General features: G+C 45.3%; 1 pseudogene; it reads left to right on the forward strand.

The window, feature by feature from the left end:
* The window catches only part of LOC141271437 (uncharacterized), a 150033-nt pseudogene extending 127843 nt beyond the window's left edge, over nt 1–22190 (forward strand).
* The last annotated feature ends 1228 nt before the right edge of the window (nt 22191–23418 follow it).

Genomic DNA, 23418 nt, shown 5'->3' on the forward strand with positions numbered 1-23418 from the left:
TGTCCTGTCCTCGTCTCTGGCCTTCCCCACCAGGGATCCACCTATGTCCGGCTCCCTCGGGCCTCTTGTTGGTGAACCCTTGTTTCTGGGCTCCCTGACCCTATTCGTGGTCTGCCTTCCGGGTGGATATAGTGGGTGGCCGTGGCAGATCAGTCCTGCCCACGACCTCCGGTTCCTGGCTAAGGTGTGCTGTAGCCTCTGCCAGCTTGGGATCCGGTACCCTGTTGCCAACTCTTCACCCTGTGGTTGTATTTGGGGTCTCAGAGTTCCTTCTTTCTCCCCCTCTGGGTCTTTCTTGCTCTCCTCTCTCACTCTTGGGCTGGGGCTGCTCTGCTCTTCTGCTCTCTTCCACTGCTCTGCAAAAGGCTGACTTCTCACAGACTGACTGTGGCTGACTGACTGTGGCTGACTGACCCTGATCTTAGATGGTGCCCACCTTATATACTCCCTCTATGTGTGAGCTCAGGTGACCAGCACCCAATGAGCTCCTACCTTTACCCAGGCTGCTCCCCCTATCTGCCCCTACACTACTGGGATGTACCACCCCCCTCCCACTCCAGCCAGGAACAGACTCGGTCGTACCTGCACATTTCTAAGTGGGAGTACCGTTGGTCTGCTCCTCGGAAATGGGATGTGTGTAGTGCATGCAGCTTTCTGAGCTCAGTTCCACACTCCATCCTTACCCGGGAGTGGAATATCACACCTCTGGGTTGAGGTGCAATACCCCTGTAGCAGCCGAATCCTCAGGGTGCTACATTCCCCCCTGGTAAATCACAGCACGTCCTCGGGCTGTAAGATATAAAAAACACCAAAACATACAATTTTTTTTTTTTTATAAAACATAATAAACATCATATATACTATCAGCATAAAACTTTTTATAAATAACATTCTTGTTTCTGGTACCTCCGGTCACGGTGCAACTTGTGACCGGGTAAAGTGCGACAGTCTCTTGAAGAAACACGGTTTCCTATAAAACCGGTAGGGGGCGCTTTAGGAAGCGCAACTATATACAAGGGAATTATGGCCGCTCTCAGTCCTCGGCCAGGTATTAGGAAGGAACGACCGCTCTCAGTCCTCGGTCAGTGGGATTAGGGACACACGGGTTAACAGTTCAGTTCTCTGGTCCCAACGGGGACTATATTAGCAGCAACGGTTCACTGTGCCCCGACGGGCAACTATATACAGTCTCTATACTACCGTACTCAACGACGGCGTCCTCCTGCTCTTTCTTTGTGATTGGTTCCAGGTTCTGGTTCAGACCCGTCCGGGTCCTCTTGCTCCTCCTCACACCGCAGCTCCTCCTCCGTCAGGCGATGCACATGGAGAGCGTAGGGTCCTTTGGCACACTTGTGCCGGGTGAAGGTGACCTCGTTCCCTAAATACAGGTCACGTCCTCTGTGTCCCTCCGGTAGGTGGGACTCAACGTCTCTCCTGGTCACGAAGACGTCGCCTGGGGTGCGGTGATCCCTGATGAAACCCCACCCATGCTGCAGATTAAATTTTATCACAGTCCCGATGGTACGGGGACCATGCGCTGCACGGGGGTCTCTCCTGGTCCGGCTCTTCTGCTCCGCGCTCCTGACTTGGGCTTGCTGTTCCCGGACCCGCCTCTCTCTCCGCTCCCTCTCAAAGACCTCGAGCTGCTGGCGGCAGCACTCTGCACGCTCCGCTGCGGCTGCCCGAGTCTCCTGAGTGAACCCCATGAGGTCTTCTCCGGTGGGATCCCACTCAAACTGGGTCTCTTCTAGCGGGGGCGAGATCCTCTTTATGGGCTTTGGAGCCGGGATCAGGGGTTCGTCTAGGGGTCTCTCTTTCCGGAGTCGGGGATGGTGAAACTCCGGTGGCCATATGAAGGGCTGCCCATCCGGGCACGTATGTTGGGTGAACAGGTCTTCACCCAGGGGCGGCACTCTTGATGTTACGGGCGCTGTGGTGGTAGCGGCGCCCGGGTTGACCAGGCCTTGCGACCAGGCCTGGGGCACCTTGAAAGTAAAGGGCACCGTAAGAACGGCGGCGCCCTGTGTTACTTGGCCCTGCGACCAGGCCGGTGGCTCCGCGGAGGTAGGGGGCGCTGTTGGTATTGCGGCGCCCGGGGGTACTAGGCCTTGCGACCAGGCCGATGGTACTTCCTGCTTGGCCACGCTCGAGGTCGAGGCGTGTGACGTCACAGGGGTCGCGGCTTCCATTTGAGGCCTAGTCTGCGGCGGTGACGTTGCAGCGACGGGCACGGCAGGGGGTACTTCGGGCTCTGCGACGGGGAGCTGGGGCAGGCACGCGGTTTCCCGGCTCGGGGTAGTGACGTCCCCTTTACCTGCCTCCATTCGTTCGGCTCCCTTCTCGGCGCCATCTCCGGCCTTCAGTACTCCTGCGCCATCCTCAGAGGCGGTCTGTCTCCTCGTCTCGGGTGGCGTGCTCCGCTGACGGGTTCTTGTCTGCTGGGCCATCTCACGGCTCCATTCTGCTAACATCTCTCGCTGCACCCGGGCCATCCTCCGTGCGAGGCCCTCCAGCGCAGTCTGTGCACACTCCCGATCTCGGGGGAGCTGTGCCAAGACCTCCACTAAGCCTAGTGGGGTCGTTGCTTCTAGCAGGCTCCTGACCAACGGGTCGGTGCTGCTCTGCTCTCCTCCCGCTGTCTCCAGCCGGCCTTCTGGAATGGCGACCGGCAACAGGCTCCTGACCACTGGGTCGGTGCTGCCTGGAGTGGCGGCCCGCATCAGGCTCCTGACCACGGGGTCGGTGCTGCCTGGCTCTCCCTCCATCTCCGGGTGTGCTTTCTCTGGACTCTCCAGGCGACACCCATCTTTGCTCTCTTCTTCTCAGTCCTCCCACTTCGAGGGCGGTCCCGGGGCCACTTGGTGATTGTCAGCTCCAGGGGCAGTTCTTTCACGCTGACAGACACCTCTAGCATCACAGTCTCTGTTGGTGGGGGCGGTTTCCACTTTTGGCGCCATTTTCGGTCCTGGCCCACGATGGGAGGCGGCCTCTTGCCATCCTCTGGTACGCCCATAATGGCGTCCGCTCTGACAAGGCGGGAAACCTTTGGAAATGGCGGGAATCGTCTCCCAGTGGCGGGAAACTCTGCAGATGGCGGGAAAAAGCTGTTAATGGCGGACAACCGGCGGGAATCGATCTGTGATGGAGTCCGATGGCGGGGACCCTCCAGGACCGGCGGGAGACTTCTTTTTGAGGTAAACTTGTTCTTTTCTTCAGGCACGCAGTACCCGGTTGTTGCGGGCACGAGATCCTGCCGGCTACGCCAAAATTGACGCGCCCCCTGGGCCAGTGTTGTTAGGGATACCCGGAGCCGGATCAGATGGGGGTTGTAGTCTCCGAGTGGCTGTGACCCGGTCCGTGCCCAGGGTGTCAAGCTCAGTGTGTGGCAGTCCTTACTGATGTTACTAAAGTTCTTTATGTCGACTACGCCACCCGTTGAATTGCGGTCACTACGGCCGCCGCTGCAGCAGGGTCCGCTGAGGCTGATGGTGTTTGTGCAGCTTTGGTAGTATAACCCCCAACGGGAGGGGTATAGCCTCAGGGGGGTCAGGTGCAGAGGATGGTGGTTGTGGAGGTGCAGGGATGATGGTAATGAGAGTCAGAGTCGGGTTGTGCAGTTCAGGGTTCTTTACTTACTGCAGATGTTCCGGTCACTCCGGCCTTGAGTGACCACCCGAGCCGTGCTGCGTCCACCAGGTCCTGGACTCGGCCAACCCCCAAGTAGTTCTGGAGCGTGGTTCTGAGCTCCCGTTCTGTCCTGTCCTCGTCTCTGGCCTTCCCCACCAGGGATCCACCTATGTCCGGCTCCCTCGGGCCTCTTGTTGGTGAACCCTTGTTTCTGGGCTCCCTGACCCTATTCGTGGTCTGCCTTCCGGGTGGATATAGTGGGTGGCCGTGGCAGATCAGTCCTGCCCACGACCTCCGGTTCCTGGCTAAGGTGTGCTGTAGCCTCTGCCAGCTTGGGATCCGGTACCCTGTTGCCAACTCTTCACCCTGTGGTTGTATTTGGGGTCTCAGAGTTCCTTCTTTCTCCCCCTCTGGGTCTTTCTTGCTCTCCTCTCTCACTCTTGGGCTGGGGCTGCTCTGCTCTTCTGCTCTCTTCCACTGCTCTGCAAAAGGCTGACTTCTAACGGACTGACTGTGGCTGACTGACTGTGGCTGACTGACCCTGATCTTAGATGGTGCCCACCTTATATACTCCCTCTATGTGTGAGCTCAGGTGACCAGCACCCAATGAGCTCCTACCTTTACCCAGGCTGCTCCCCCTATCTGCCCCTACACTACTGGGATGTACCACCCCCCTCCCACTCCAGCCAGGAACAGACTCGGTCGTACCTGCACATTTCTAAGTGGGAGTACCGTTGGTCTGCTCCTCGGAAATGGGATGTGTGTAGTGCATGCAGCTTTCTGAGCTCAGTTCCACACTCCATCCTTACCCGGGAGTGGAATATCACACCTCTGGGTTGAGGTGCAATACCCCTGTAGCAGCCGAATCCTCAGGGTGCTACATATCAAGCCTTTCGCATTGGTTCATTAACCCTTTAATGCCAAATGCCCGAAATGAAGACGCCTGCGGTTGGTGATGAGAGAGAGAAAATGTTTTAGCTGCGGAAGAAGTGTGTCTACTGGTACTCTTGACACTTGAAAAATAATTTAAATGTTTTGTTCTGCGTGCTTTCAATTTACGACTGGTGCACCCGATATAAACTAAATGGCCGGACATACAATTAATAGTATATAGAACATTTTTGGAATTCCAATTGACATATTGATTAATATTATAGGACTGTGAGTTGTCTTTGCATACCTACATGTTTTACTGCTTCTCGCTCCACATTTGAAAAAAAAACCCTTGTATTTAAGCCAAATTGGATTTGGGCGATGGGACCTGAAAAAACTAGGTAAAAGAATGTTCCCAAGGGATGGAGACTTCTTAGCTACAATGTTACAGCCTGATTTCAGAATACAAGTGAGAGTATCGTCTTCAAACAATACAGGTAAGTATTAAAGCGATGATGTGTTTAAGTGTTAATCTGAGGGTTACATCTCGGTTCATCTTTGTTCGTCTCAGGTCAGGTCATGTGATCCTTGACTCTTCCCCTTCATGTGACTGATCACATGATTGTGACATCATCACAGGTCCTGTATTCACATACGGCTGCCGCTGGTACTAGGAAGAGCTGATCGGTGAGAGTGCCAAGAATCGAACTCCCACTGACCTGTTATTGATGACCTAGCCTAAGGATAAGCCGATAAGCCATCAATATAAAGTACTGGACATCCCCTCTAAACTCTACAGTACTGAGCTATAACTTTTACTAAGGAAAGATATCTGGATACAAGGTATATGTTCAATCTTTCCATTATTCATTGCATATATAACCACTATGGAGTGTGTCCAGGTGTATGGATTGGGCTCAGACGATCCACAAAGGGCAGTTGGGTGTCCACTGTGTTATGCTGCCGGCATCTGTGTCTAACAGTTGTGATCGAAGCGAGCTCTGATTGCTGCTGTTTAACTCCTTAAAGAAGATGTACTGTACTTTATTTCCCTCCTCAATGTATCCCCCGGGCCCCCTAAGACTTATTGTAAATACCTTCTGCTGCTGATAATGCCTGTGAGCAGCGCTATCGGTGGCCGCTCACAGGCATCACGTGACCCTGTGCTGACATCACGACAAGTGACGCTGGGGTCCCCGCGGTGGCTGCTGGGTTGTGGGCGGGGTTACCCCCGTGTCACACCCAGAATCCACCGCGCGCTTTCCCAGTGAATGGGGAGAGGCAGAGCGCGCGGTGGATGCTGGGTGTGACTCGGGGGGTAACCCCGCCCACAGCCTGGCATCCACCGTGGAATCAGGAAGATCGTGACCCCCGGCTGCTGCCAGCACTTGTGGTGACGTCAGCGGATGTCAGAGCCGGCTGCAGCCGGGGGTCACGTGATGCCTGTGAGCGGCCAATGATAGCGCCGCTCACAGGCATTATCTGTAATGGCAGGTATTTACAAGAAGTCTTAGGAGGCCCGGGGGGGATACATGAGGGGGGGGGGAATATAAAGTAGTGGACAACCCCTTTAAATGCCCCAAAGCACAAACCATTTTTTCAGTACATTAATGAAGTCATTCAGAACTACAAGTCATCCCAAAGAAAACAAATCCATGTATGGCTATATAGATAAAAAAATAGAAAAAAGGTAATGGCCTTGTGAAAAGAAGAGGGACAAATTAAAATGCAAAAATGAAAATTGGGGTATATTTAACTTACTTTATAACTTTTTTTGTTGGGGAGAATAACAATAAAGCGTTTGTAGAAATCTTTGTATAACCTGTAAACTACAGTGGCATTTTTCATGTTTTGCTACCTCCCAACCTGGAATTTCATTTTTTTTTTCGAGTTTGCATCAGTTCATGTAAACAACATGTTTACGACTGAAATAACTGAAAACGTCAGTGTGCATAACTATCCCTCCCCCCAAAAGTCAGTAATTTGTAGAGCCTCCCCAAATTACAACTGCAATTTGCTTTCGATAAGTCTCTATGAGTTTTCCACATCTTGCCACTGGGATTTTTGCCCATCCCTCAAGGCAAAACTGCTCCAGTTCCTTCAAGTTAGATGGTTTCCTCTGGTGAACAGCAATCTTCATGTCTGACCACAGATTCTCAATTGGATTAAGGTCTGGGCTTTGACTAAGCCACTCCAAAACATTTACACGTCTCCCATTAAACCACTCGAGTGTTGCTTTAGCAGTATGCTTTGGGTTATTGTCTTTTTGGAAGGTGAACCTCCGTCCCAGTCTCAAATCACTTACAGACTGAAACAGGTTTTGCTCAAAAATATCCCTGTATTTTGCACCATCCATCTTCCCCTCAACTCAGACCATTTTCCCTGTCCTTGCTGCCAAAAAACATCCCCATGATGCTGCTACCAACATATTTGACTGTGGGGATGGTGTTCTTGCGGTGATGAGCTGTGTTGGTTTGGTGCCAGACATAGCGTTTACCTTAGTTGCCAAAATTTTGGTCTCATCTGACCACAGCACTTTCCTCCATACATTTGGGAAGTCTCCCACATGTCTTTTGGCAAACTCAAAACAAGCCTTACAATTTTTGTGTGTCAGTAAAGACTTTTTTATGCCCACTCTTCCATAACAGCCATCTCTTGTCATGGGTGTGTCAGGTGTAACAGACAGTCGCTATGGATCTGGCTGTAGAAGGTCACTGCACTTGGCATTGTAGATGCCTTCTTAATCCTTCTTCCTTTAGGACCCAGCGGCAACCTCACTCCTGCTCTGATTGACACACCCTGGTCTGGGTGTTTAAAAACACTCAGTTTGCTTCAGGGAATCGCCGGTGATATTTCTATTTACCTTTGTGCAGGCTTGGTGCAATAGCAGTCGGCTAGCTTCTTCTCTGGAGCCCTTGGAGGACATTTGGTGTTATCTCTCTGGTGTCTGCTCAAGCTAAGTTTATCCCCTTTGTTTGTCTACATTGTTGGCTTTAGTTTGTAGTGGGGTGTGACCAGTGCTCACCCCCCTCCCTATGTAGAGCCTAGCTCTAGGGATATACAGGGATTAGGTTTCCTGTTCGGCAATAGATGTGTAACTTATATATGAATGGTAGGATAGGCAGGGTGATATTAGATCTGCCTAGTGGTCTCCACTCCCCCTTTCCCTAGTGTTTGGGATACCTTCTGTGCTTCCCTTTGTGTTGCACTTAGTCTTTCCCACACCTTGCGTGACACCTCTATGGAGTGTACAGCTTATTGTGGTCGTATGGACAGATACACCAGTCTCTGCTTGGGAACTGTGCAGCTCCTTCAGGATTACCTTTGGTCTCTGTGCTGCCTCTATGATTAATGCTCTCCTTGCCCGGGCTGAGAGTTTTGGTGGGAGACTCTCTCTTGGCAGGTTTGTTGAGGTAGCATGTTATTTCCATTTGATGATAATGGATTTGATGGTTCTCTAGGAGATCATCAGAGATTGGGATTCTTTTTATAACCCAACCCTGACTTGTACTTCTCAAAAACTTTGTCCTTGACCTGTTTATAGATCTCCTTGGCCTTCATGTTGTTGTTTGGTTAGTGGTGCCTCTTGCTTAATGGTGTTGCAGCCTCTGTGGCCTTTTAGAAAAGGTTTGTATATACTGACAGAGCATGTGACACTTAGATTGTGCACAGGTGGACTTTCTTTCACTAAGCATGTGACTTATGAAGGTAATTGCTTGCACCAGATATTTTTAGGGGCTTCATTGCAAAAGAGGTGAATACATATACAAATGCCAATTTTTAGTTATTTGATCCCCAAAATTTAATTTATGCCTATATTTTCTTACTTCATCAATTTTAGACTATTTCTAGTACTGATGCATCACACACAATTACTATTAAAAAAAATAATTAAAAAAATGATCGTCAGACAGAAGCAGGGGCAACACAAAAGAATGATCCCCTTTATGTTAAATAATTACCTCCCAAAGAGAATAAAGTGGCAGTATGCTATTACTAATTCAAATCTCAGACATACTACATTAGCATATTTTGTACAAAGTGGATATTATTCCTACTATGATCTCTAATACATTGGTGTGTACAGAAAATGTCATAAATTGCCATGATCTTTCATGTTAAACAGAATAATCATGCATCTATGCCATGCATTATATAACAGTGGACTATGTCATGCATAAATATTATATAACAATGAACTCAGACCTACTTACATACACAGCTTGCAAATGTGTGAGAAAAAGCCTATAGAAAATATTTCACTTCAAAGTACAATACAGATACAATCACAGATGCCAAAAAAAAAACACATATTAACGTAGCTAAGTGCCCTGTAATGTAACCTATGAGGAGACATACAAGAAGGAGTATTAAAACCTGTGTGGGCCCTTCAGGAAGTACCCCTGACGCGCGTTTTGCTTCTTCCACGGAGTGGCCCCTGCTTCTGTCTGACGATTTCTTGTTTTTATTGCTTTTAATTGTTCTTTTATATATCATTATGTAACTAATAAGTTTTGTTCATTTTTATTACTGGTGTAGCACTCCTGTTTTGTAGGATTTAGGAAATTCACATTGCTGTTCATACAACTGTGGATTTATCATCCAAGGACTTGAAAAACATTTTAATAACGTCATGTTCCTTATGTAAGCCGTTTCCACTTGGAAACAATTTTCAGTAACCATACATGGATTATTCCTAAATAGTAGTAGTAAACATCGACATGTTACATTGCCTCATATATTTCTCTTTATTATCTCCATTAATTGTTTTATTACATGGGATTCTTTCTGATGTTACACCTTCAGCCCCTTCAGGTTCCTACAATATCAGATCCTCTCAGTGGAGATCTTCTATATAAGAGAATTTTCCTGATTGACCGTCAAGGATGGATAGGGGCAGGGACAAGATGGTGGAGAGGATATTACACCTCACCCTAGAGATCCTCTTCCAGCTTACTGGAGAGGTGAGAGATTCGGATGACGTCACATTATATCATTCTTTTCTATGGGAATAACTGATGTGCAGAACTGGAGAGGTGAGGAGTCTGGAAATGTCTGTAGTGAGATTTATTAATGTGTCTCTCCATAACCAGGATTACACAGTAGTGAAGAAGACCTCTAGTAAGCGCTGTCAGGACCCTGTGTCTGAGGGATGGGGAAGAACCCTGAGCCCAATCACGGGGCCTCCACCTCACCCCCTGATACATGAGGACATCAATGACTGGAAGATCCTAGAACTCACCTACAAGATGATTGAGCTGCTGACTGGAGAGGTGACACTGTTGGAAATGCTGGTACATTATACAGTAACGCTATGAAGGGATCAGGGGGATGATGGTATCATTGTATGTGTCAGGTTCCTATAAGGTGTCAGGATGTCACCGTCTATTTCTCCATGGAGGAGTGGGCGTATTTAGAAGGACACAAAGATCTGTACAAGGATGTCATGATGGAGGTTCTCCAGCCTCTCACATCACCAGGTAATAGTCAGGACTAAATACACACGGCCTATAATAATCTGTATGTAAAGAATGAATTCAGTACTTGTATGTGTTTCCTCCAGTTCTATCCAGTAAGTGGACAACACCAGAGAGATGTCCCCGTCCTCTTCTTCCACAGGACTGTAACCAAGAAAATCCCAATGTTCCTCAGGATCATCAGGTAGATGGAGAGAAGATGTCATGAGATCTCCCCTATGATGTGTAGACATCTGTGAAGGTCTTGTGCTCAGTCTTGTTTTATCCACCAGTATTATATGTTTTATACTTGTGTAATGAGAACGGTGGAGATGGCAGGATTAGAGCTGATCATAGATGTGACTTCTACATCTGTCGGTGACTTTTACAATATGTGTTTCAGGGTGAATATCTGCCCCATATTAATACCACAGAGACATATGTGAGGGGTGATGAGCGGTGTAAAAAGGAGGTTCCTACAGATAACCGCACAGGTGAGTAGTGACCAATAAATGCATTTTTTTAAAAACTGGTGTTGTCTAAGTGACAATTCATAGATGTCAGCTGAATACTTGTTCGGTCAACTTCTGACCTCCCCTCAGACATGAATGTTTGGTGAAGCCGAGAACTCTGGCTCAGGCTTTTCTCCTGGAGAACAAAAGGATTGGATAAAAAAAGGAATGTATCTTAAAAATTTATCAAAAGTATTAATGATTTTTTTTAAATATTAACATATTTTTAATGGTATAATATATGATAAATAATTAAAAAAATGTATTGTTCAGCCATCATCGGCCTTTAACAGCTGTGGGTGGAGTGGAGCGGGACATCGATGGGTTACCATGACAGCTGGGGGTCTGCTGAAGACCTCCATGCTTGTCATGATGGTTCTTCTGTGAAAGGCAGAGTTTAGCTGACATTCATAGGAGACCATGATTTTTGCTATATATAGTAGTGCTCTAGCTCTGCTGTGTATAGTAGGAGCGATCAGAGCATCACATATTCAAGTCCCCTAAGGGAACTAACAAATACAGTGAAGAGTGAAAATTTAAAAAAAAAAAATGAAAAAAATAAAAGCTGCCCCATTAAAAAATAAAGCAATTAAAAAAAACATATTTGGAATCGCTAAATTCATGAAAGTCTATCAAGATATAAAATAAATTAATCTGATCGGTAAACGGCATGACGAGAAAAAATCAAACCACCAGAATTACTTTTTTTGGACACCGCAACATTACAATAAAATGCAATGGGAGACGATCAAAATATCATATCTTTGAATCTACCACAAAATGGTATCAATCAAAGCATCAGCTCAGGGTGCAAAAATAAGCCCTCACACAGCTCCATTTCCTGAAAAATAAAAATGTTATGGGTCTTGGAAAATGGCGACATAAGCAAATTTTTTTTTTTTTTTACAAAGGTCAGTTTTACCGCAGAGTGAACATGATAACTAAAAAATAATTGTGGAATTAATATTTTTTTGCAATTTCAACGCATGTTGAGTTTTTTCCCGCTTTCCAGGTCACCACATGATAAAATGAATGGTGTCATTCACAAGTATAATTCATCCCACAAAAAAACAAGCTTTCATATGGCTATGTGGACCGAAAAATAAAAAAGTTCTGGGTTTTAGAAGAAGGGGAGGAAAAACAAAGTTGGCTGCGGCGTGAAGGGGTTGAACACTAGGGGGAGCAGCAGCTGAAATCCTGGAATGCAGATATCAGTGAAAACAGTGAATGAACGGGGAGGATGGGCGGGGGGGGGGGGCTATTAGCTAGCACTCGCATCAGTGAGCCTGTGCGTCTGATATCGGAATAGGTGCGATGATGTCAATGCATCTCCTAGCTGTGCCTCAGTACACAGCACAGTCCGGAGTAGCGGGAGATTTTTTGGGCAGTACATTTTGATAAACTGTGGGGATATAATATCGTGTCAGGGGACTGTGTGGGAACATACTGCTGAGCAAGGGGGACATCATACTGCATGGAGGACTGTTTGGAGATATCACATTGTGCAGAGAGGCTTTGTCGGGACATCATACCATGTATGGGGGCTGTCTGGGGACATTTTACTATGGGGGGTGAGCTGTGTGTGGACATAATGCTGTGTAGGTGTCACGGGTGTATCAGAGGTGACAGACAGTCGCCCTGCAGTTGGTTGCAGGAGATCTCTACGTTTGGCATTACAGACATCTTCTTAGTTGAGAGGCTGTCTCTAGGACCTAGCGTCTACCTCCCTCTAGTCAGTTAGCTCCCTGGCCTGGGTGTATAAATACCTGGTGTGTATGAGAGGGAGGTGCCGGCTATATTCATTTCTACATGTGAAGGCTTAGCAAGAGCAGTACTTCGTCCTCTCTGGAGCTTGAGGCAGAGTGCTCATTTGTTTGGAGTCATCTAAAGCGAAGCAATCTCCTCCTGTTTGTCTACCCTTGTTGTCTATAGAGTTTAGTGGAGATTGACTAGTGATCATCTCCTCCCATCCCTAGCCTTAGCCATACGCCAGGGAAAGACAGGGCGAGGCACGCGTGCGGCGATTGCTTGAAGCGGCAAAATAGGGACGGTAGTTGAGACAGGGTGACACTAGACCAGACTAGGAGGTCTCCACTTCCCCCCTTTCCCTAATGTCTGGGCTCCCTTTCCCTCTGTGTTGCACTAGTCTTTCCCACACCTGGCATGACAGTAGGTGGGACTGTTTTATTTATAGGACACTTGTTATCTGTTTTCAATGCTAATGTATAGGGGAGTTTCCTTCCCTCTAATATATTTTTGTTTTTCTGTTTTACGATGGTCTAGATTATTTAATAATACACTATAAGAAAACACATTGCTGACCTTACATGTGAGGTATATTATGAGTTACACTTATCAGTTTGTATATAGTTTTAATTGGTGTATTGGTATATGACCTAATAATAGGTTAGCGTTCATTAGGGACAGCCGAAGACGAGCGGGGGAGCCACTTTCGTTATTCTAGGGTGTCAGCCTCCACGGCTCATGTAGAAATTATTTTTAGGGAAAGATTGAAGTTTTCTGGGACCAATTAGGCATTCCCTTGAGGACTATAAGTGTAGTGACGATATAAATTTTATATCATCCCCATTGGGTGTATTGATCATTTGTTGAGGGGAAAAACGAGTATAGCACTTTACATACAGTACAGACCAAAAGTTTGGACACACCTTCTCATTTAAAGATTTTTCTGTATTTTCATGACTATGAAAATTGTACATTCACACTGAAGGCATCAAAACTACGAATTAACACATGTGGAATTATATACTTAACAAAAAAGTGTGAAACAACTGAAAATATGTCTTATATTCTAGGTTCTTCAAAGTAGCCACCTTTTGCTTTGATGACTGCTTTGCACACTCTTGGCATTCTCTTGATGAGCTTCAAGAGGTAGTCACCGGAAATGGTTTTCACTTCACAAGTGTGCCCTGTCAGGTTTAATAAGTGGGATTTCTTGCCTCATAAATGGGGTTGGGACCATCAGTTGTGTTGTGCAGAAGTCTGGTGGATACACAGCTGATAGTCCTACTGAATAGACTGTTAGAATTTGTATTATGGCAAGAAAAAAGCAGCTAAGTAAAGAAAAACGAGTGGCCATCATTACTTTAAGAAATGAAGGTCAGTCAGTGCGAAAAATTGGGAAAACTTTGAAAGTGTCCCCAAGTGCAGTTGCAAAAACCATCAAGCGCTACAAAGAAACTGGCTCACATGAGGACCGCCCCAGGAAAGGAAGACCAAGAGTCACCTCTGCTTCTGAGGATAAGTTTATCCGAGTCACCAGCCCCAGAAATCGCAGGTTAACAGCAGCTCAGATTAGAGACCAGGTCAATGCCACACAGAGTTCTAGCAGCAGACACATCTCTACAACAACTGTTAAGAGGAGACTTTGTGCAGCAGGCCTTCATGGTAAAATAGCTGCTAGGAAACCACTGCTAAGGACAGGCAACAAGCAGAAGAGACTTGTGTGGGCTAAAGAACACAATGAATGGACATTAGACCAGTGGAAATCTGTGCTTTGGTCTGATGAGTCCAAATTTGAGATCTTTGGTTCCAACCACCGTGTCTTTGTGCGACGCAGAAAAGGTGAACGGATGGACTCTACATGCCTGGTTCCCACCGTGAAGCATGGAGGAGGAGGTGTGATGGTGTGGGGGTGCTTTGCTGGTGACACTGTTGGGGATTTATTCAAAATTGAAGGCATACTGAACCAGCATGGCTACCACAGCATCTTGCAGCGGCATGCTATTCCATCCGGTTTGCGTTTAGTTGGACCATCATTTATTTTTCAACAGGACAATGATCCCAAACACACCTCCAGGCTGTATAAGGACTATTTGACCAAGAAGGAGAGTGATGGGGTGCTACGCCAGATGACCTGGCTCCACAGTCACCAGACCTGAACCCAATCGAGATGGTTTGGGGTGAGCTGGACCGCAGAGCGAAGGCAAAAGGGCCAACAAGTGCTAAGCATCTCTGGGAACTCCTTCAAGATTGTTGGAAGACCATTTCCGGTGACTACCTCTTGTAGCTCATCAAGAGAATGCCAAGAGTGTGCAAAGCAGTCATCAAAGCAAAAGGTGGCTACTTTGAAGAACCTAGAATATAAGACATATTTTCAGATGTTTCACACTTTTTTGTTAAGTATATAATTCCACATGTGTTAATTCATAGTTTTGATGCCTTCAGTGTGAATGTACAATTTTCATAGTCATGAAAATACAGAAAAATCTTTAAATGAGAAGGTGTGTCCAAACTTTTGGTCTGTACTGTATATTAATATTTTTATGTGTTTTGGTTATTCAGGTATTTTTAATATTTATACAATAAAGCTGTTTTTAGGGGAATTTATGGAATTAGATTTCAATTTTACACACAGGTACAAATATACTCCCTGATCATGGATATATCCATAGATTCTCCAAAACTAGAATTATAATACTAAAAAACCCCGTAACATATTGTTTTACTTTGTCTCAGCTAAGCAGTACAATCAGAGCAGCTACACAAGGTTAAACATTGATGCTCCTGTGCTTAAAGTGAACCTGTTAGCTGATACATGCTGCCCAACACCACAGCGTTTCAGAGTCAAACATACCTGGCTGAGATAATACAGACAGTGCCTGGTACATACCACTCAATCTGTGAGTAACATGTATCAGCTAACATGTTTACATTAGCACATATGTGCATATGAAAGGCATACAGGGACACATCTTCTGGCCCAAATGGTTATTCAACATTGACAGTTACCTGTTATTTACTATTTATCAAACTCCATGTCTGCTTTTCATCAGATAACCTGCTCCAATTACTTGTTCACAGTGGGGGGTGGAGGCAGAGATCCAATGCCCCCAGCCTTGGATTTGTATAACTCGTAACTCGACTTATGACACATTCTCTCAATCCAAAAAATCTCATGGCAGCTCTATTCAGTTGTCCCCTTCTTGAGACTTCAGGGTGAAAATTGGTGGAAATGATCATTATTTGACATAACTGCATATAAAATGGTTGTAAGTACACAGTTGTTATCGATCAGTTTGATATTTGCTATACACCAAGTGTTATTAAAATCCTGCTTAATATAAAATTTTCAACAATTTTTGAGGGAAAAAAGAAAAACTAATCAATGTTGTCTGAATGGAATATGATTTTCTGCAGCTTGAGCTAAAAAATAAATTTAAAAAACGTCATGAGCAAATCCAGCCTTACACTTGTTTCAAAGTTATGGCTTCCTCATAGATGACATTACTGTTCCCATATCCATCTTACTCTGTGCTAAAGTGCATGTAGGGAAAGAATAAGATGGACAACACCTGAATCAAAAGACCTTTTATGTTTCTCTGCTGGGCACACTGAAACATGAAACAATGAAGATTCTTGGTTCAGCAAAGAGTTGGAAATCAGAGCTGAGAAGCATGGCAGCCTAACATCACATCATACCTAAGTCCTTGTGCTGACATCTACTGTTGGATAGTGATTTGCTTTGTGATTAGTGCTCACACTTCTAAGGCTATGTGCCCTCGTAGCAGATTTGATGCAGAGCGTTTTTGCCTCTCTCTGGCAGAAAAAAACGCATGCAGATTTACATGCGTTTTTTCTGCCAGAGAGAAGTGTTTTTTCAGCGTTTTTACATGCGTTTTCGCATGTGTTTTTTCAAGCTGTTTTCCAAGCGATTTTGAGCATCACTTGGAAAAGTGCTTGACAAGTTGGTCACACTATATAAATCCATGCAACCGGCATGGATTTATATAGTGTGACCAAGTAATAGTTAAAAAAAAGAATAAGAATGGTAAAAAAAAAAAAAAAAAAAGATCATACTCACCTTCCGGTGTCTTCCCGGTGTCATCTCTGCTGCGTCCGGTCTCTTGCAATGCTCGCGGTGGTGTAAAGGACCTGCGGTGACGTCATTGAGTCATGTGATGGGTCACATGACTCAGTGACGTCATGGCAGGTCCTTCATAACAGCGCGAGCATTGCAAGAGACCGGACGGCGTGGACAAAACACCGGGAGGACATCGGAAGGTGAGTATAAACTTTATTTTTTATTTTAAATTCTTTTTTTTTACAGATTCTATGGTACCCGAGTCTGGAGGAGAGTCTCCTCTCCTCCAGACTTGGGTACCATCCGCACATTAGAATGCGCCAATTACGCAAGTACAGATGCAGTCTTGCGGAATTGGCGCGTTCTAATGCAAGTCAATGGCGGCGATTACGCTTCGTGTCCGCAAAATTGATCGACATGCTACGTATTTTTGAGCGCAGCATAAATGCTGCAGAAAAATACGCAGCATGAGAATTGAAAGTGCGGAATTGCATTGGAGACCATGGGGGAAGGTTTACCAAGCGTTTCCCAAGTGTTTACGCTGCGGAAATTCCGCAGCATAAACGCTTGAAAAATGCATCGTGGGCACACAGCCTAAGATAAGCGTTGAACAAATGCTTGTTTGGCCAACAGCTATTTCCCTCAACTTCACCATACACTTCATTTTGGTTCTGAATCAAGTCTCTACCAGAAATCTCTGGTGGCTTATGTTCCAGGAGAACAAAATAATAGGACATTCAATATATTATATTCATACACGTTAGATGGATAGTTTGTCCTGCCCAAATTGCAAAGTTTTTCCTCCAATGTAGTTGGGGGGCCCTAGGTAAGATATTAATAGGAAATTTGCTGTATGTTTTGCAATTTATGTTGACGTTTTAATTCATAAATGTTATTTAGAAAATTATAATTTTTTGGTCCTAGAATTTAAAAAAGTAATACCAATTTTTTTTCTTGTCAGAAGACTATGCAAGAAGCTTAGAAGGACATCTGATATCTTCAGATTTTATAACAGATGATCGTGGTACGATAGAAGATGTGCATGAAATGAATTTATTCCTTCCAGCTATACCTTCAACCCTTCAAAGCAAAGATTCCTCATCTGATCATTTTCAACAAGTCCTATCTACTAATTCATTACATACTGTTAAACAAGATAATCGTCACCAAAGGAGTGTTGAACATCAAAAGGTTTACAAAGAAGAAAGACCATTTTCATGTTCAGAATGTGGCAGACGTTTTACAATTAAATCAAATCTTGTGAAACATGAGAGAATTCACACTGGGGAGAGGCCATTTCCATGTTCAGAATGTAGTAAATGTTTTAACCAGCATTCAGATCTTATTAGGCATCAGAGAATTCACACAGGGGAGAAGCCATTTACATGTTTGGAATGTGGAAAATGTTTTACAGATAAATCAAATCTTGGTAAACATGAGAGAAGTCACACAGGGGAGAAGCCATTTTTATGTTCAGAATGCGGGAGATGTTTTCACCAGAATGCAGATCTTGTCCGACATCAGAGAAGACATACAGGGGTGAAGCCTTTTTCATGTTTAGAATGTGGAAAATGTTTTACCGATAAATCAAGTCTCAGTAAACATAGGAAAAATCACACAGAGGAGAAGCCCTTTTCATGTTCAGAATGTGGGAAATGTTTTGGTCACAAATCCCATCTTGTCGCGCATCAAAAAATTCACTCAGGGGAGAAGCCATATTCATGTTCAGAATGTGGAAAAACTTTCAATTGGAGATCATATCTTGTCAATCATCAAACAACACACACAAAGGAGAAGCAATTTTCATGTTCAGATTGTGGGAAATGTTTTAAACGGAAATCTTCCTTTGTTTCTCATCAGAGAATTCACATAAGGGCAAAGTAATTTTAGTCTTGTGAACGTGGGAAACATTTTAGTGTAAATTCACTTTTCTTACGCATCAAAGAACTCACCAATTGAAGAAGCCATTTTCATGTTCAGATTGTGATAAAACAATTTTATTCAGAAATCAAATCTTATCGGCAATCAAAAACCTCACACAGGGGAGAAACCATCTTCCTGCTCTAAGTATGGGAAATATTCATAGAAATCAGGTCTTGTTAAAAACCAAAGGAGATACTGTATGAGGTAAATGGTTTATCAAAACATTTTTTGTTTTTTTATTTTACTTTATTTATTTTATTTGGCATCAGTGGCAGAAAAATTAACCTCTTTGCAAAGAAGTAGACAAAAAATTACACTAGCAGCTCCTGTATCCCTGGTGAAGCCTCTGGAAGCTTAAGAAGATAAGCGAAAGCCACTTTGGATCATAATGCTAATGCAATTAATATTGCTAAGTGTCGAAATATGATTTGAACATTTGTGAAATGTTTTCTTTAGGCAGCTGGTATATATGTTTTGTTAGAATGTCACCAGATAAAAGTTCCAGGATCCTCTTCTTTACCCACTGTATCCTCCTTTCTTTTTTTTTGTCAGGCCAGCTAATCCAAAGAAGATCCGCAGATTCTGATAAGTAAGAGTCAGTTGTCAGGGCTCCCATCCAGGGACCACTGAATACTGAATACTGACCTGGCCACTGAACCAGGGCCCTGACAATTTATTAGCTCATCTCAACTTTTAGTCACAATAGACACAAATTGTTGTGCTGTACATTCATGTCCAAAAGGTTTTAGACTGACCCAAATTTTGGTTTTCACAAAATTTCTGCTTCAGTGTTTTTATCGTTACTGAAGTACATTTTATAAAAATTTCATTTTTTTAAACTTTTATTAACAAATATATCAAGTTTATGCAAAGATTCAATATTCAGTGTTGACCTTTATTTTCGAATGTCAGTCTGTTTTTGATATTTTTTTTCTTGGAGAGAAAGTTCTTCTTTGCTAGCTTTCTTAAGACCAGACCAATCACCAAAAGCCTTTGTACTGTTTGTACAGATACTTCGGTAACTGCCTGCTGACATTCCTGAGCAAGCTCTGCACTAACATTAAACCAATCTCATAGCTGAATTCTGTTAAAAAGAGACAGTCCTGACACTTGCTGGACCATAAGAAGATCATTTTGTGGCAGGACTAAAATACAGTGGAAATATTTTTTTGTGATTTGGTTAATTTTCTTTTCAATTCATCTGATCACTTTTCATAAGAGTCTAAAATTACCGTATTTACTCGAGTATAAGCCGACCCGAGTATAAGCCAAGGTACCTACTTTTACCTATAAAACTGGGAAAACGTATTGACTCAAGTATAAGCCTAGGGTGGAAAATGCAGCAGCTACTGGTAAATTTCTCCATCATGATATGCATTGTTCTTTCATCCCCAATCCTGGTATGCATGGCCCCTTCACCACAATCCTGGTATGTATGGCCCCCTCATCCCAATCCTGATATGCATGGCCCCCTCATTTACAATCCTGGAATGCATGGTCCCCTCATCCCCAATCATGGTATGCCTGGCACCCTCATCTCCAATCCTGGTATGTATGACACCTTCATCTCCAATTCTGGTATGTATGGCACCCTCATCTCAAATCCTGGTATGCTTGGCCCCCTCATCCCAATCCTGATATGCATGCCCCCCCTCATCTCCAATCCTGGTATGCATGGCCTCCTCATCCCCAATCCTAGTATGCATGGCCCCCTCAGAACCAATCTTGGTATGCATGGCCCCCTCAGACCCAATCCTGGTATGGATGGCCCCCTCAGACCCAATCCTGGTATGTATGGCACCCTCATCTCCAATCCTGGTATGCATGGCCCCCTCATCCCCAATCCTGATATATATGGCCCCCCTCATCCCCAATCCTGATATGCATGGCCCCCCTCATCTAAAATCCTGGTATGCATGACCTCCTCATCTCCAATCCTGGTATGCATGACCTCCTCATCCCCAATCCTGGTATGTATGGCCCCCTCATCTCAATCCTGATATGCATGGCCCCCTCATCTCCAATCCTGGTATGCATGGTCCCCTCATCCCCAAATCCTGGTATGCCTGGCACACTCATCTCCAATCCTGGTATGTATGGCACCTTCATCTCCAATCCTGGTATGTATGGCACCCTCATCTCCAATCCTGGTATGCATGGCCCCCTCATCCCCAATCCTGATATACATGGCCCCCCTCATCTCCAATCCTGGTATGCATGGCCCCCCTCATCTCCAATCCTGGTATGCATGGCCCCCTCAGATCCAATCCTGGTATGCATGGCCCCCTCTGACCCAATCATGGTATGCATGGCCCCTTAGACCCAATCCTGGTATGCATGGCCCCCTCAGACCAAATCCTGGTATGCATGGCCCCCTCAGAACCAATCCTGGTATATATGGCACCCTCAGACCCAATCCTGGTATGTATGGCAACCTCAGACCCAATCCTGGTATGCATGGAACCCCTCTTCCCCCAATCCTGGTATGCATGGCCTCCTCATCCCCCAATCCTGGTATGCATGGCCTCCTCATCCCCCAATGCTGGTATGTATGGCACCCCTCATCCCCCAATTCTGGTATGCATGGCCTCCTCATCCCCCAATCCTGGTATATATGGCCCTATCACTGCACTCATAAAAAAAATAAACACTTATACTCACCTTCCTTCCTCACCTCTGCTCCAGTGCTGTGTCCTGTTCTGCAGCAGCTCATGTCAGCATTTGAGCAGCGCATGGCGTCACTGCCATGCACTCTCAGATGCTGATGTGGGCTGCCGCATATTCACTCCTCTCCACGTCAGTACTACGGGCGTGGCGAAGAGGGAATAAGCGCACATGGAAGCTGCAGCAGCGGCTACTGTGTGTGCCCCGCTTCTCCATCGTTGCAACCCCCCCCCCCACTATCCACCAACGGAATGTCTAAGTACTCGAGTGTATAAGCTGAGGGGGGCTTTTTCAGCACAAAAAACGTCCTGAAAAACTCAGCTTATACTCGAGTATATACGGTAATACAAATTTTCACTATACAAACTAAAGCAGCAAACTTTTTGAAAATCAAAATTTGTGCAAATTTGTCTCAAATCTTAGCCATGAGTGTTCAGCTCAAATGGAATCTTGAACTAAAAGAGGGAATTCAGAAATCTGTCAACACTTGTTTCTTCTTCTGTGTAACAGGGAAGGAAGATGAATCTCCAAATTAATGGTCAAGGTCAATCACATGAAATGTGCTGTCAAATTTAATAAGTGGGTATAACATTTAGATGTTGTTTGTAGTGGTGGGTGCCTCGTTATTTGGAGTGGTTTGCAGCCCAACCTAGGGCGTTATTCAAACTCAACATCCTCTTTGGCCTTATAGAAGTAGCCAAACTTCTGCATGTACAACTTCATGGACTCTTGTGTGTTCTTGTCAAGCTAGATATCTAATTTATAGTAGATGTTTCTTGTCACTGTAATTTAATCTCTGGGTTTTAGCTAAAATATTATTTACAGTGTCCTTTGAAAAAAAACTTCTCCAACACTTAGCACACATATTGATGATTTAAAGAAAATGAAATATTTTATGATAAGCCCCTTACATGATGATTGCTTTTTCAAACAACTTCTTCTACTCTTCTCTAGTAAATTTGTATATTAGAATTCATTTTTCAGTTTTTGATATGACAATGGGAAGGTGGATTAACAATATTGGAAAAGTATTCGTAATATGTCTTTATTAGTGTTGAGCGAGCACTAAAATGCTCGGGTGCTCGAAGCTCGGGCCGAGCTCGCCGTGATACTCGGGTGCTCGACCCGAGCAACGAGCCCAATGTTAGTCTATGGGAGACTCGAGCATTTTTGCGGTGGCACCCCCGGCAGTCTTTTAAAAGCCTAACAAGTGCCCAAAACGATAGTGACACTGCTCAAATGACATGGGGACAGCATGGGGATCGCCCCAGGAAGCATTTCTGACCCCCAGGTCACTGCTGTCAACAACGTGGTCAGAGGTATTAAGCCACTTTTACAGGCTCACAATAAAACGTTCAAAAACGAAAGTGAAACTTTTTTCCTGTGAAATATGTTAAGGAACATCCTTTCCAGGGTAAAGACTTGTGTATAAGTTAAAATAAATGACCAAAAACAAAAATACTCCTCCACACCTTCGGCTATGTTCACAAGTAGCTTTTTTTATGCCTTTTTGCACTTTTGTATTGCTTTCAACTATGACAAATGCATTCACCGTGAAATGTCATTTTAACATTTTACAACCTTATCTGGTCATGTGCTGTGTGACACATGCATAAAGTGCTGAAAAGACAAGGGAACAGCATGGGGAAGACCCCTGGAAGCATCTCTGACTCCCAGGTCACTGTCTAAAAGTGTGCCCATCATAAGTGATCCTTACCGCATCAGAAGATGCAGACTTGCAACTATCCCCATGCAAGTTCTAGTCCCAGGGCAGTGTTCAATTGTACCTCCCCCATTCCTTGCAATACAAGCTCAAGTATGCAGCCTGCCACCCACCCACCCACCCCCAGGCTGCAATACCATACTGCTTGCTTGCTTGAACTTGAAATTGGGCCTTTTAGGCATGTGGAGGCGGAATCTGGCCACCACGTCATGGCTGTGTTGGCGGCCTGGAATCCATACTCAGTCCCCAGCCGCCCGGCGGCCGGGTGTCCATACTCGGTCCCCAGCCGCCCCGTGGCCGGGTGTCCACACACGGTCCCCAGCCGCCTGGGGGCAGCCGGGTGTCCATAAACGCTCCCCAGCCGCCCCTATTTCTCCTTGGAACATCCCCCCACACACTTTTCTTAGCCCGGCCTGCTTTAGGCAGCATTGGACGAGCCCACCAGAGAACCAGACTCCTCCGGTGGGCCCTGACTTCTCCATCGGTGGAGTTGAGAGTGCCAAGGTGAGGAGCATGATGATGATGACAGAAGTTAGCATCTGCTATGTTTTCTTTTAATGCAAGTGTAAGTGTGCAGCCTGCCACCCACCCACCCCCAGACTGCAATTCCATACTGCTAGCTTGCACTTGAAATGGGGCCTTTTAGTTTGGAGGAGGTCAAAGCTGGCCACTACCTCATGGCTGCTTCGGCAGCGAGGTATCCATACTCAGTCCCCAGCCGCCCATATTTGTCCTGGTGTGCCTTATACATAAGATTAAGCGTGTATACCAAAACATTACCTGTGCCCTCCCCAGTGCATTTAGTGGGAAGGAGAG

Source organism: Phyllobates terribilis, unplaced genomic scaffold, assembly GCF_046119375.1.
Source record: "Phyllobates terribilis strain yellow unplaced genomic scaffold, ASM4611937v1 Scaffold_5__5_contigs__length_657084704, whole genome shotgun sequence".
Classification (NCBI taxonomy): Eukaryota; Metazoa; Chordata; class Amphibia; order Anura; family Dendrobatidae; genus Phyllobates; species Phyllobates terribilis.